At 46.1% G+C, this 12,957-nt stretch overlaps 1 pseudogene; it reads right to left on the bottom strand.

Annotated features, from left to right (window-relative positions):
* Window positions 1-2,229: 2,229 nt before the first annotated feature.
* LOC133747687 (probable cytosolic iron-sulfur protein assembly protein CIAO1) lies at window positions 2,230-12,173 on the bottom strand (annotated as a pseudogene).
* Window positions 12,174-12,957: the final 784 nt, after the last annotated feature.

Genomic DNA, 12,957 nt, shown 5'->3' with positions numbered 1-12,957 from the left:
AGCACCATGTTTTGGTTATTATCCTTTGTTTTAAAGTCGGGAATTGTGAGGCCTCCAACTTTGTCCTTTCTGCTCAGAATTGCTTTGGCTATTCAGGGCCTTTTGTGGTTCTGTACAAATTTTAGGGATTTTTTTTCTATTTTGTTGAAGAATGTTATTGGTATTCTGATAGGAGTTGTATTCAACCTGTTGATCACTTGGGGTAGTATGGACATTTTAACCACCAATTCTTCCAAACCATGGACATGGGATGTCGTCTTTTTCTTTTCATTCATGTTTTGCAGTTTTCATTGTACAGATCATTACTCCCTTGGTTAAACATTGTCATGGATTTTATTTTTTGATAGCTATCATGGATGGGATTGCTTTCTTGATTTTTTTCTCAGATTTTACGTCACGCAGCTTTACTGCATTTGTCAATTTTTAGCAGTGTTTCAGTGGAGATGTTAGGTTTTTCTATTTCTAAAGCCATCTCATCTACAGACAGGAATCATTTGACCTCTTCCTTTCCTATTTGGATGCAATTTCTTTCTTTTTCCTTATCGATCTAGCTCACAGTTCCCATCATACATTGACTAAGGGTGTGAAAGTGGACACCCTGTTCTGTTCTGGATCTTAGAGGAAACAATCCCAGCTTTCCCCATTCAGTATGATGAAAGAGATGGGGGTATCATATGCAGCCCTTATTGTGTAAGGTACATTCCTCCTTTACCCATTTTTTGAGGGTGTTTGTCATGAGCGAGGTTGAATTGTATCAAATGTTTTTTCTGCATCTGTTGAGATGCTCATATGGGTTTTTTTAAATGTCTTTTTTAAAATAAAGGTATATGTATTTGTTTGAAAATCAGAGTTACAGAGAGAGGCAGAGACAGAGAGATCTTCCATCTACTGGTTCACTCCCCAGATGGTTGCAATGGCCAGGACTGGGCCATGCTGAAGCCAGGAGCCAAGAGCTTCTTCCAGGTTTTCCACATGGGTAGCAGGGGCCCAAACACTTGGAGCATCTTCCATTGCTTTTCCCAAGCCATTAGCAGAGAGCTGGATCAGAAGTGGAGCAGCCAGGACATGAACTAGGGCCCATGTTGGATGCCAGTGTCAAAGGTGGTAGCTTTATCCATTTTACCACAATGCTGGTCCCAATGATCTTTTTAAAAAAGATTATTTATTGCAAGAGTTAGAACGAGAGAAAGAGCCTGAGTGAGCAAGTTTCCAACCTTGCTGGTCCTTTCCCCAAATGGCTGGGGCTGAGCCAAGAGGAAGCCAGGAGCCTAGAACTCCATCCAGGTCTTCCATGTTGGTGGCAGAGGCCCAAGCACTTGGGTCATCCTCCATTGCTTTCCCAGGCACATAGCAGGGAGCTAAACAAGAAGTGGAACAGCCTGGATTCAAACCGGTGGTCATGAGATGCCAGTGTTTCAAACAGTGATCCAACCCTCTGTGCCACAATGCTGGCTTCTGGTTGAATGTCTTAAATGCAGAAATTTAGCCAGAAATTGGATAATGTATATAGGGAGACTTCAAAAAGTTCAAGGACAATAGATTTAAAAGATGTTTGTTCTGGTGTAAATTTTTCTTTTGAACTCATGATTTTTAAAAAATATTTATTTATTTGAAAGAGTTACACACAGAGAAGGAGAGGCAGAGAGAGAGAGAGAGAGAGGTCTTCCATCCTCTGGTTCACTCACCAGTTGGCCGCAATGGCTGGGGCTGTGCTGATCCGAAGCCAGGAGCCAGGAGCTTCTTCTGGGTCTCCCATGAGGATGCAGGGGCCCAAGCACTTGGACAGTCTTCTACTGCTTTCTCAGGCCATAGCAGAGAGCTGGATCAGAGTGGAGCAGGGACTTGAACCGGTGCCCATAAAGGATGCCGGCACTGCAGGCGGTGGCTTTCCCTGCTACGCCACAGCGCTGGCCCTCATGATCTTTTCAAAATATACATTCTCCATGAACTTTCTGACATACACTTGTATACCCCCCTACACACAGTATACTTATCCTCCACAATTTAACACTGTGTCCTAAAGCAAGCAAACACTGTGGCATAACAATGGATGAATGCTCTGTAGCTATGCACTGAGGGTATCCTATTAGAGGCTCCACGTTTCTACTTAAGTCTGAATAGAAGTGAGCCAAGTTGAATCAAGATCAAGGATGCTCCTCCAGGTCCTGCCGGGGCTGGCAAAGTCTTAGCACACTTTCTGGGGAACCATGACTCCAAAGTCGAGGCAGCTCAGAGGCCTTCAGGCTGCTGGTACTTCCAGAAGGCCACCTCCCCATCATCACTACAGGAAGCCAGGAGCCCCTGCTCCCTGGGGCTCCTGGCCACACAGCTGACATCCTGGAAATGGTGCAAATGGCTGTCAGGGAGAAGGTGGGCCGCTGCAGGCCCAAGCTGGGACCCGCCTCCGACACTCGGATGGCATTGTCCCCACGAGCTGTAGCCAGGGCCTAGTGGCTAACACCAAGTGACGTCTTCAATGCCCTGGAGTGGAAGCCAGATAGCGTGCAAACACACTCCCACTGGGTTTGGAGCTGCTGCCCGCAGCCCTGGTACCAGATGGGTGCTGTCCCATCATCCCTGCAGGATGCCAGGTGCCGGCCCCTGGGGTCCATGGCTAAGCTCCACCTGGTGGATTCGAGGCCCTAGGGAGACACAGCACACCCAGTCATCCTCCTGGTGGAGGTTCACCGTGTCACTGTAGCTGGCAGAGGAAACAGCTCCCAGCTTAGGTGCCAAGCCTTACGCCTGATATCCTGTGTGTGGGAGTTGAAGACACTGACACATTCACACTCAATTTCTTCATCAACTTCCCGACCCACATGCTCCTGCCTTGGCTGCAAGTGGCCAGGAGGTTGCCAGATAGGGCCCAAGCCACCAGCTCGACCTCATTTTCATGGCTCCCAGGAGTGGTTCCACAAAGTCATACTGGTTCTTCTTCCACGTGCAAGTGGTAGCTGCAAAGCTGGCAATGGCCAGGTAGTTCCCGCAGGGAGACCAGGTCACCTTCTGCCCGTGTGCTAGTGGTCTTCAGAAAGGCCAGACTCACAGCTCCAGCTGTCACCTGAGGTGTCTGGAGGTGGGGACAGGCAGCACACAAGGCCAGTAGGGTCTCCGCGGGTTCTGAGCCAGAAATCATCAGGGGGAGCCTGGGTGTTCCGGGATACAGCCCAACAGCACTGATGAGCCCCACATGGTGCCCGGCGCCCGGCACCCAGCGCCCAGCACAGGGTGAGGAGGAGGTGGGCAGGGTCTCGGCCACGTCAGCTCCAGCTCCTGCGGCCGCCCACGGCTCTGCCTTCCCACACGACCCCCTTGAATGCATGCTCTTTTCCTGCACTCCATTGGTGTGCGACATTGCCGTGGTCCGTCTGTGTGTGGTCTGTGTGTGTGGATCCAGGCTTCACTTTCTGACATCCTGTCTTCTCCTTTGGAGCGAATTTTCTATTTTTATTATTTTATTTTCCTAAAGTGGATGTTTAATTATTGATTTCAGGCCTTTCATCTTTTCTAATGTATGTTTTCCATGTTATAAATTTTCCTGTAAGCATTGCCTTTACTGTGCCCCACACATTTTGATATGCTGTATTTTCATGTTTATTTAATTCAAAATATTTTAAAATTGGAGCTTTTTCTAACCATGTATGATTAGGAGTGTGTTCAGTCTTCAAGCATTTGGGAATTTTCCAGCTGCCTTTTTATTGGTTTCTCATTTATTTCCATGGTAGCTTGAGAGCAAGTGTTGTATGGTTTTTTTTTTTTTTGTTTGTTTGTTTGTCTGTTTCAATTTTGTTAAGGTGTGTTTTGTGACCCAGAATGTGATCTATCTTGGTTAATGCTCCCTGATAGCTTGAAGAGATGTCGGTTTTGCTGTTTTGGAATGAGTTGTTCTGTAGATGAGAATTTCGTCCAGTTAATCGGTGATATTATTGAGTTATATTCTTACTGAATTTCTGCCCGTGGGATCTGCCCATTTCTGATAGGAACATGTTGAAGTCTGCACTGTAATGGTGGATTCATCTATTTCTCCTTGCTTTATTAAGGGTGCTCTGTGTTAGATGCATACACCTTAAGGATTGTTAGGCCTTCTTGTCATTACACATTTGCCTGATAGCTTCCCTTGCTCTGAAGTTAGCTATGTCTGAAACTGACATAGTGACTCCCACTCTCTTTTGATTAGTGTTAGTATGGTATATCTTTCTTTATCCATTTGTTTTATTTGAAAGGCAGAGTTACAGAGAGAGAAAGAGAGAGTTAGAAACAGAGATCGTCCATCTTCTGGTTCCCTTCCCAAATGGCCACAATGGCCAGAGCTGGGCTGATCTGAAGGCAGGAGCCAGGAGCTCCTTCTGGGTCTCCCACATGGATGTAGGGGCCCAAGGACTTGGGCCATCTTCTAGTGCTTTCCCAGGTACATTAACAGGGAGCTGGATTAGAGTTGAGTAGCTGGGACTCAAACTGGTTCCCATATGGGATGCTGGTGTTGCAGGTGGTAGCTTTACCTACCACACCAAAGCACTGGCCCCTATCCATTTACTTTTAATCTATATGTGTCTTTTATATTTATAAAATATTTCTTATAGACAGTATATAATTGTCTTTTTTGATCCACTCTGACAACTAGAGCCTTTAATCATTGACACTAGAAATTATTAATGATATAGCTGGGTTAATATTTTCCATAATTGTTACTGTTTTCTATTTGATGCTTTGTTCATTGTTATGTTTTTTGGCCTCCACTCTTTTTCTACCTTTTTGGTTTTAATTAAAAATTTTATGTGATTCCATTTTCTTAACATATCATTTATACTTTTATTTTTTATTTTTCTAGGGGGTTGCCCTAGAGTTTAAAACACTCTAAAACTGACCCAAGTCTACTTTAATAGCACTCTGCTGCCTCACTGGTATACCTCACAATAGCAAAATCATCCTTGTTCCTTCCTCCTGCCCCTTCATCATTGCTGCTATTCATGTCATATAAAAATAAGCATATGCAGTCTTGTGTATGTACATAAGTATACTTAATCAAGAACATTGTCACTGTTATTACCATGAACAAACTATTATCTTTTAGATCAATTAAGAATAAGAAAGCTCTAGGGGCCAGCGCTGTGGCATAGCAGGTAAAGCCACAGCCTGCAGAGACGGCACCCAGTAGGGGCGCTGGTTTGAGTCCTGGCTCCTCCACTTCCAATCCAGCTCTCTGCTATGGCCTGGAAAAGCAGTAGAAGATGGCCCCTGCATCCACATGGGAGACCTGTAAGAAGCTCCTGGCTCCTGACTTCGGATCGGCGCAGCTCCAGCTGTTGTGGGCATTTGGGGAGTGAATCAGCGGATGGAAGACCTCTCTTTCTTTCTCTCTGCCTCTGCCTCTGCTTCTCTGTAACTCTGTCTTTCAAATAAATAAAGAAAGAAAGAATAATAAAGCTTTAATTTACCTTTTATTATTTTTTCTCTGATGCTTACTTGCTCTTTGTATAGATCTGGGTTTCTGATTCTGATCATTTTCATTCTCTCTAAAAAACAAGGCAGATCTGTCAGCAACAAATATCCTCAAGTTTTGTCTGAAAGAGTAAATTTCTCCTTAACTTTTTAAAAAATCTTTTATTTTATTTGAAAGAGTCCCAGAGAGAGAGAAGGAGGGAGAGAGAGAGGAGAGAGAAAGATCTTTGCATCCATTGGCTCACTCCTCAAAGGGCCACAATGTCCAGGACTGGACCAGGTTGGAGCCAGGAGCCAGGAGCTCCATCTGAAAGCATCATCTACTGTTTTCTCAGGCACGTTAGAAGGGAGCTGGATCAGAAGCGGGGCAGCTGAGACTTGAGCTGGCACCCATACGGGACGCTGGCACCGCAGGCAGTGGCTTAACCTGCTGAGCCACAGCGCCCGCCCCTCTCCGTCACTTTTGAAGGATGTTCTCAAGGCCCAGGATTCTAAGTTGCTGAGTTTCTCAGCACTAAATAATTCACTCTTTTCTTCTGTCTTCTCCTCCCTTCTGGCTTGTATGATTTCTGAAGGGAAGCAGATAGAATTCTCATCTTTACTCCTCTGTATATAGCTTGGTTTTTCCCCTGCGGCTTCTTGCAGGAGTTTTTAGCTTTGATTTTTTTTTTTTTTTTTTTTTTTTTTTTTTTTTTGTAGTTTGAAAATGATATGGCTTAGTGTGGGCTTGTTTTCTTTCTGTTTTGGTATTTATCCTGCTTGGGCTTCTCTGAGCTTCCTGGAACTGTGATTTGAGGTCTGACATTAAGTTGAGGGAAATTCCCCATCACTGTGTTTCAAACATTTCTCATTTCTTCCTCTCGCTTCTCCTTTCTGTGTGCGGTTATGTGTATGGTGTATGTGTACGGTGCACCCTGTGTAGTTGTCCTGCAATTCTTGGATATCATCTTTGTCTTTGTTTCTATTTGCTTGTCAGTTTTTGAGATCTTTATTGAGATACTCCCAAGCTCAAAGATTCTTAGCCCTTTCCTATTTATGAATGAGTTCGTTTATGGGGCTGAACATTTGGTACAGTAGTAAAGATGCCACTTGGAACACCCACCTCCCCTAGTGAAGTTCCTAGGTTTGAGCCGTGGCTCTGCTTCTGACTCCAGGTTCCTGCTAACGCACATCCTGGGTGGCAGCAGATGGTGGCTCAAATAGTTGGATCCCTGCCACCCACATGGGAGACCCAGATTGAGCTCCTGGCTCCTGGCTTCAGTCCCGACCGAGCCCTGGCTGTTGTGGACATCTGAGGAGTAAACAGCAGATGGGGTATTTTTCTCTCTTCTCTCCCTCTGAAATAAATCAGGCAAAACAAAACGAAACAAAGGGATTCTTCATTTCTGTCACAGTGTTTTTTATCTCGAGCATTTCTTTTTGGTGCTTTCCTAGAATTTCCATCCCTCTTTTTACACTGCCCACGTGTTCCTGCGTGCTGTCTGCTTTACCCATTAGGACTCTTAGGATGTTAGTCATACTTGTTTTAAATTCCTAGACTGATGATTGAAACATCCCCGTTGTATCTGTGCCTGGCATATGGTATACGGTTATCTGTGTCTATTCCATGTTCTCCCTTCAGCCCACCTGTTTGCCTTTCAGTGTGACTTGGACTTTTCTCCTGGTAGCGGGGCGGGATGTCTGGCTTCAAGTCCCTGCTGTAAGTAAGCCCTTGGAGATGTGGTGGGGAGGGGAAGTGTCCACAGCTGTGTCTCACTCCCTACCGCCCTCTGTGGGGCCGGCTCCCCTCTCCCTACAGGTGCCCTGGGCCCTGATGGAACCCCAGCACGTTAGGCTCTGGTTAAACAGTCTGCCCTCTGGGGAAGGCCTGGTAGGAGGAACGGGGCGCTCTGGTGTATTTCAGAGACGTCCATTCTCCTCTGCCCCTGCTGGAAGGGAAACGTAGGGCTTCTCTCTGATGGGCACTGTGAGAACTTGGGGAGCCCCTGGACGTGTTTGTGGGTGCAGCAGGGGGCAGTTATCAGGTCTCGCTGGAGTTTTCGACTCAGATTTGTCCACACCGAGCTTCCAGCGATGCATCCATTGCAGTGTCGGTCTTCCTTCCCTGCCGCTGGTTTCCTGGGAGGCTTCAGTTAGAGGGCTTCTGTTGGGATTCCCTGTGTTTGCCCATCGGTGTCTCTGCTAAGGGGCTGGGGGCAGGGCCCTGAGCTGTCCTGTGACCTCACTGCTCTCACAGATCTAAAAGGATGGCTGATTTTCAAGTCTGTTCAGTTTTTCACTGTTTGTTCGAATGTGATGACCATGTCCAAGCTTCTTAATGCCAGACCAATTCTGTCCAAATTTATCTTGTCTTTTTGGGAGAAAAGTATTTGCAAATAACCTTTCTTTGCCATTCCTCTCAATCACCTCTTAGATAATTCTAGAAAAACAGATGTATAAAATCCTTAATATCTGTTCGTGAGTTCACTGTTTGTAGTTCTCTTCATCACGTTCTGCCCTTTGATTTCGCCATCCGTTTTCCTTCAGCCGGCAGAGCTTCTTTTATCAGTTCTTTTCTGGCTGGTGTGCTAGACCAAGTAGGTATTTTGCTTTTATTTTTAAAGGATGTTTTTGTGAGCTTTAGGATCACAGTTTGATAGAGGGTCCCCCCCCCCCCCCCCGCCATCACTTTGGAGATGGTTTTCTGGCATCTTCTGTATTGTAGGTACTGTCTAATCTCTTTCACCTTTAGCTGATGTATTATTTTTTTCCTCCAACAACTTAGTCATGATGTGCCCTTGTCTTCCTTTGTGTTTCATCGTGTTTCGTCTGCTGTGCATCCTTCAATCTGTGTGTTTATAGTTTTCATCCAACGTGGAAATATTGGGGCCATTATTTCCTCACATATTAGTTGGCCTCCCGCCTCTGTCTCCACTTCTTCTGGAACACCAACTATGCCTGCATTGTACAAACAGACTTCAAAAAGTTCATGGGAACTGGAATTAAAAGATGTTTGTTTTGGTACAAAACTTTCAAAATCTACATGTAGCTTTTTCATAATGCACATTTTTCCACCACGTTTTTGAAGACCCCTCATATAGTCCTTATTATCTCATTGGGTCCCTGAAGCACCATTCATTCCTGTGCAGTCCGTTTTCTCTCTTTCATGTTGGATAGTTCTCATTGCTATGTCTTCAAGTCCTTAGGTGCTTAGGGGTCTCAGTCTTGTCCCATCTGTGGTCCCGTGCCACAGCACACTTGCGTCCTAGTATGTCTTGTCCAGTTTGCTGGCTGTTTACATGGGAAGAGCAGGTTCTGTACATCCGTCTCCTTAGATTGGCAGCAGAGGGCTTTGGCCACATCTTGTGATGTGATGTTGAGTTCAGTGCCTATGGTTTCTTGGTTAATTCTATGGCTTGTGGCTTCTCAGATTTGACCCAGGTGAGAGCCAGCTCCCAACCTAGAACTCAGGCAGGTAGAAGCGGGGGCCCTTGAGACCTTTCACGGGCTGGTGTTTATGCCTGATCTCAGTTCTAATGAATCCTTAGTGGATTCCAAGGACTTGGTTCTGTTTCTTAAGCGTTTACAGCACCTCTTGGCGAGGTCACAGGACAACTCTCACTTGGTCCTTTTCCTTTTGCTTTTATCTTTTCCTTCATTTTTGGCCACTTTCATGCAAGTGGGGGTCTGTACTTGAGAATGCGTCTGTTATATTTTATTGAGCATTTCTAGGGGTTTTTATAGTGGGAGGGCTGGCAGAGTATACTGTCTGCACATTCTTTTCTATAGCTCTATAAAGGACTGTGCTAAGTCCTGCAGAAGGTAGTATTGCCTTCAAGTTGCTTGTCTTCATGAGAAGCTAGATCAAGTGTACAGGGCAAGGAGAATGCCAACAATGTGCTATACGCAGGCAGTGGGATTTTGACCTTGGAGTCATAGTGTCTTCTTTAAGAGAATGGACAACTGTTTCTTCTCAGGGGAAGCACACGAATGGGACTAAGGATCAATAACACTTACAGGATGGGAGGATCCTAGAATTGGGGACAGAGCTAATAAAATTAGAACTCACACAGGGGTTTTAGATACTCCCTGTTCACGTATAAGAGCACCAAGTCTGTTATCAGTAAACATATATTTTTGGAGAATAAAAAAATTTTCTTGGGAAACCAGAATTTTTTTTAAAGATTTATTTATTTGAAAGGCAGAGTTATAGAGAGGCAGAGAGAGAGAGAGACAGAGGCAGAGAGAGAGAGACAGAGACAGAGAGATCTTCCACCAGCTGGTTCACTCCCCAAGTGACCGCAACGACCGGACCTGTGCCGATCTGAAGCCAGGAGCTTCTTCCAGGTCTCCCACACGCGTGCAGGGTCCTAAGGACCTGGGCCATCTTCCACTGCTTTCCCAGGCCATATCAGAGAGCTGGATCGGAAGTAGGGCAGCTGAGGCTCAAACCAGCACCCATATGGGACGCTAGCACTGCAGGTGGCTGCTTTGCCTGCTATGCCACAGCGCCGGCCCCCCAGCATATTTTTGAGAATGTACATTCGGGGTACTGGACGCTGCACTGAAGGTAGGAGTGGGCTGGCAGTGATACTTGGGGGGTGAATCTTGTTCACGGAGGGATGATTCCGTTATAGAAAATGGTAACGAAAGTAAAAATGTGCTGGGGGCAGACTTTGCTACTCCGAGAGCTAAAGCCATATAGAGTCTGGATCCACCTGAAGTCACAAAGGCTGGAAGAGTAAGTTCCGTTTTTCACAGAGACTGAGAATCCTTCAAGAAGCACTTGTTAGGAGCTAATTGAGGTGCAAGCAAGGAGCATCACTCAGAACCTCTTCAGAGAAGTGAAGTTTACAAATACTTGCTCGAACCTGGAGTGCGTTTAAAAACGTGGGCCCTGATCGGACCTGTGTAGGCGCTCTGCGTGCTACCGGCTTCAGCCGTGAGACTGTGTGCGTCCTGAATGTGCACGTTGCATATTCCAAATCTGATCTCTACCGAGCCTGTTGATAAGAGAATAACCATGAACGGCTAGCTCAGTGTTAGAACTGCAACAAACTCTGCAGAACTAGAAAATGCTGGGAAATCTGTTGACTTGTGGAAATCAGTTATTCAATAATTGAACCTAGAATTGATTAATGGGGAAAACCTAAATCTATGATTGCCACCATATTAGATTGATTTTAAAACCATAAAGGGCATGCAATTTGATCCAATGGTTAGCCTGAGATGCCTGCGTCCTCTATTGGAGTGCCTGGTTCGAGTCCTGGCTCTTCCACTTCCAATCTAGCTAATGTGCACCCTGGAGGCAGCAGATCATGGTTCAAGTAACTTGGTCCCTGCCACCCACGTGGGAGACCAGGATGGAGCTCTTGGCTCCTGGCTTCGGCCTGGCCCAAGCCCTGGCTGTTGCAAATATCTGAACCAGTACATAGGAGATTCTCATTTTCTCTCTCTCCCCCTTTCACATTAGCTAAAAATTCATTTTAAAAATTAAATGCTGTAAAAGCTGTTTTTTATTACTATGTGCTATGATTTGAATGTGGTTTGTGTTCCAAGGGTCCATGTGTTGGAGTCTGGTTCCTCAGTGAGCTAAGGCAGTCTAGAAGTGGTGAGCCCTTTAAGAGGTGGAGCCTAGTGGGAGAGCCTTAATCTTACAGGGAGTTCCTGTGGTGCCCTGAGTTAGCCCTTAGGAGAGGTTTACTATTTTTTTTTAAGAATTATTATTATTAATTTTTTTGCCAGGCAGAGTGGATAGTGAGAGAGAGAGACAGAGAGGAAGGTCTTCCCTTTTGCCGTTGGTTCACCCTCCAATGGCCGCCACGGATGGTGCATCTCGCTGATCCAAAGCCAGGAGCCAGGTGCTTCTCCTGGTCTCCCATGCGGGTGTAGGGCCCAAGCACTTGGGTCATCCTCCACTGCACTCCTGGGCCATAGCAGAGAGCTGGCCTGGAAGAGGGGCAACCGGGACAGAATCCGACGCCCCGACCGGGACTAGAACCCGGTGTGCCGGCGCCGCAAGGTGGAGAATTAGCCTGTTAAGCCATGGCGCCAGCCAAGAATTATTTTATTTATTTGAAAGATGAAGTTACAGAGAGAGATAGAGCCCGAGAGAGAGAGAGAGAGAGAGAGAAAGTTTTCCATCCACTGGTTCACTCCCCAAATGACCGCAACAGCTGGAGCCAGGAGCTTCTGGGTCGTCTCCCACATGGGTGCAGGGGCCCAAGAACTTGGGCCATCTTCCACTGTTTTCCCAGGCCATAGCAGAGAGATTGATTGGAAGTGAAGCAGCCAGGACTCGAACCAGAGCCCATATGGGATGCCTGTGCCACAGTGCCGGCTCCCGAGAGGTTTATTATTAAAGAACAAACCTGGCCACCCTTGTTGCCTTGCTGTCCAGTGATCTCTCCCTCCTGCTTCTGCTATTGTGATGTCACCCAGCCCTCTGATGTCACGTGCCATAAGCTGATGTGGCTGGAAGGAGGGCCCAGGGGTGGCACTGTGCTGTTTGAGCTTTCAGCCTTCAAATCTGTGACCTCAATAGGCGTCTTTGCTGTATAAGTTCCCCACCTCAGGCATTTCATGACAGTAACAGGAAAACGGACTGATGGACAATGAAATCAACTAATTAGGGCCCGGCCTGGAGAGTCCGTGATCGCCTCCAGCCGGGAACTCTCAGGGACGCTGAAGGATCTGCAGGTGTGGAAGGGTTGAGCGTGGCTGCTCCGTGGAAGAGCTGAGTGCTTCACCCCCATTGCTCTTCAGCCCCTCCGTCTTTGTGATGCTGAGCCTGACTTCCCCAGTCTCTGGCTCTATTTGCCTTTTTCCTTTTGTTGCCTCTTGAAGGGAAAGAATTCTCCCAAGCTTGATGGAAACAGCGAGTCCAGCAGCCCGGATGCGTGGTGGCTGTAGGTGAGAGCTGGCTGGCCGGGTGGAGGTGCCCATCCCAGCGGGTGGCAGCCGTGGATGGTGCCCTTGGCCGAGTGACAGCTTTTCAGTAACCAGGGCCTGATTCATTGCCGCAGAAGCGCTCTCTCGCTTTGGAAATCAGATATGGCAGATTCCTAGTTTCTAATGGGGGCAAATGCAGCTGTTTTGTTGTTCTTTTTAGCAAACTAATGACTTCTGCAGAAAAGATGATCTAGGATTAAAAGAAATCAGATGCGTGTATTTGGTGTGCGATATTTTTGTAATACAAATAGCTACATTCTAACCCACATTAACCCCATGATATGTGAATTTTGCCAACTCCTGCTGTGTCTTTTAAATCAAATCCAGTAAATCACTATGAATGTTCTAATTTCTAAACAAACTAGTCTTCCAGTAGAGGTACTTTAACACTGTACTGCAAATTAGACAACCTAAGATAAATGGACCATCTTTGTTAATTATGTAGTTTAATTGATCAAAACTACCAGAGAGGGCTTTATTTATCGTGGTTTTGCTTCGTATCAAATTCTATACTATTAAATAGCTTGTGAGTTGTATATTTGGGGTCATTAAGATATATGCTCTTATTTAGCATCTGTTAACCTTATT

Source organism: Lepus europaeus, chromosome 19, assembly GCF_033115175.1.
Source record: "Lepus europaeus isolate LE1 chromosome 19, mLepTim1.pri, whole genome shotgun sequence".
Lineage (NCBI taxonomy): Eukaryota > Metazoa > Chordata > Mammalia > Lagomorpha > Leporidae > Lepus > Lepus europaeus.
Note: the sequence above shows the minus strand (reverse complement) of the source record. Positions and strands in the feature narration are given on the sequence as shown.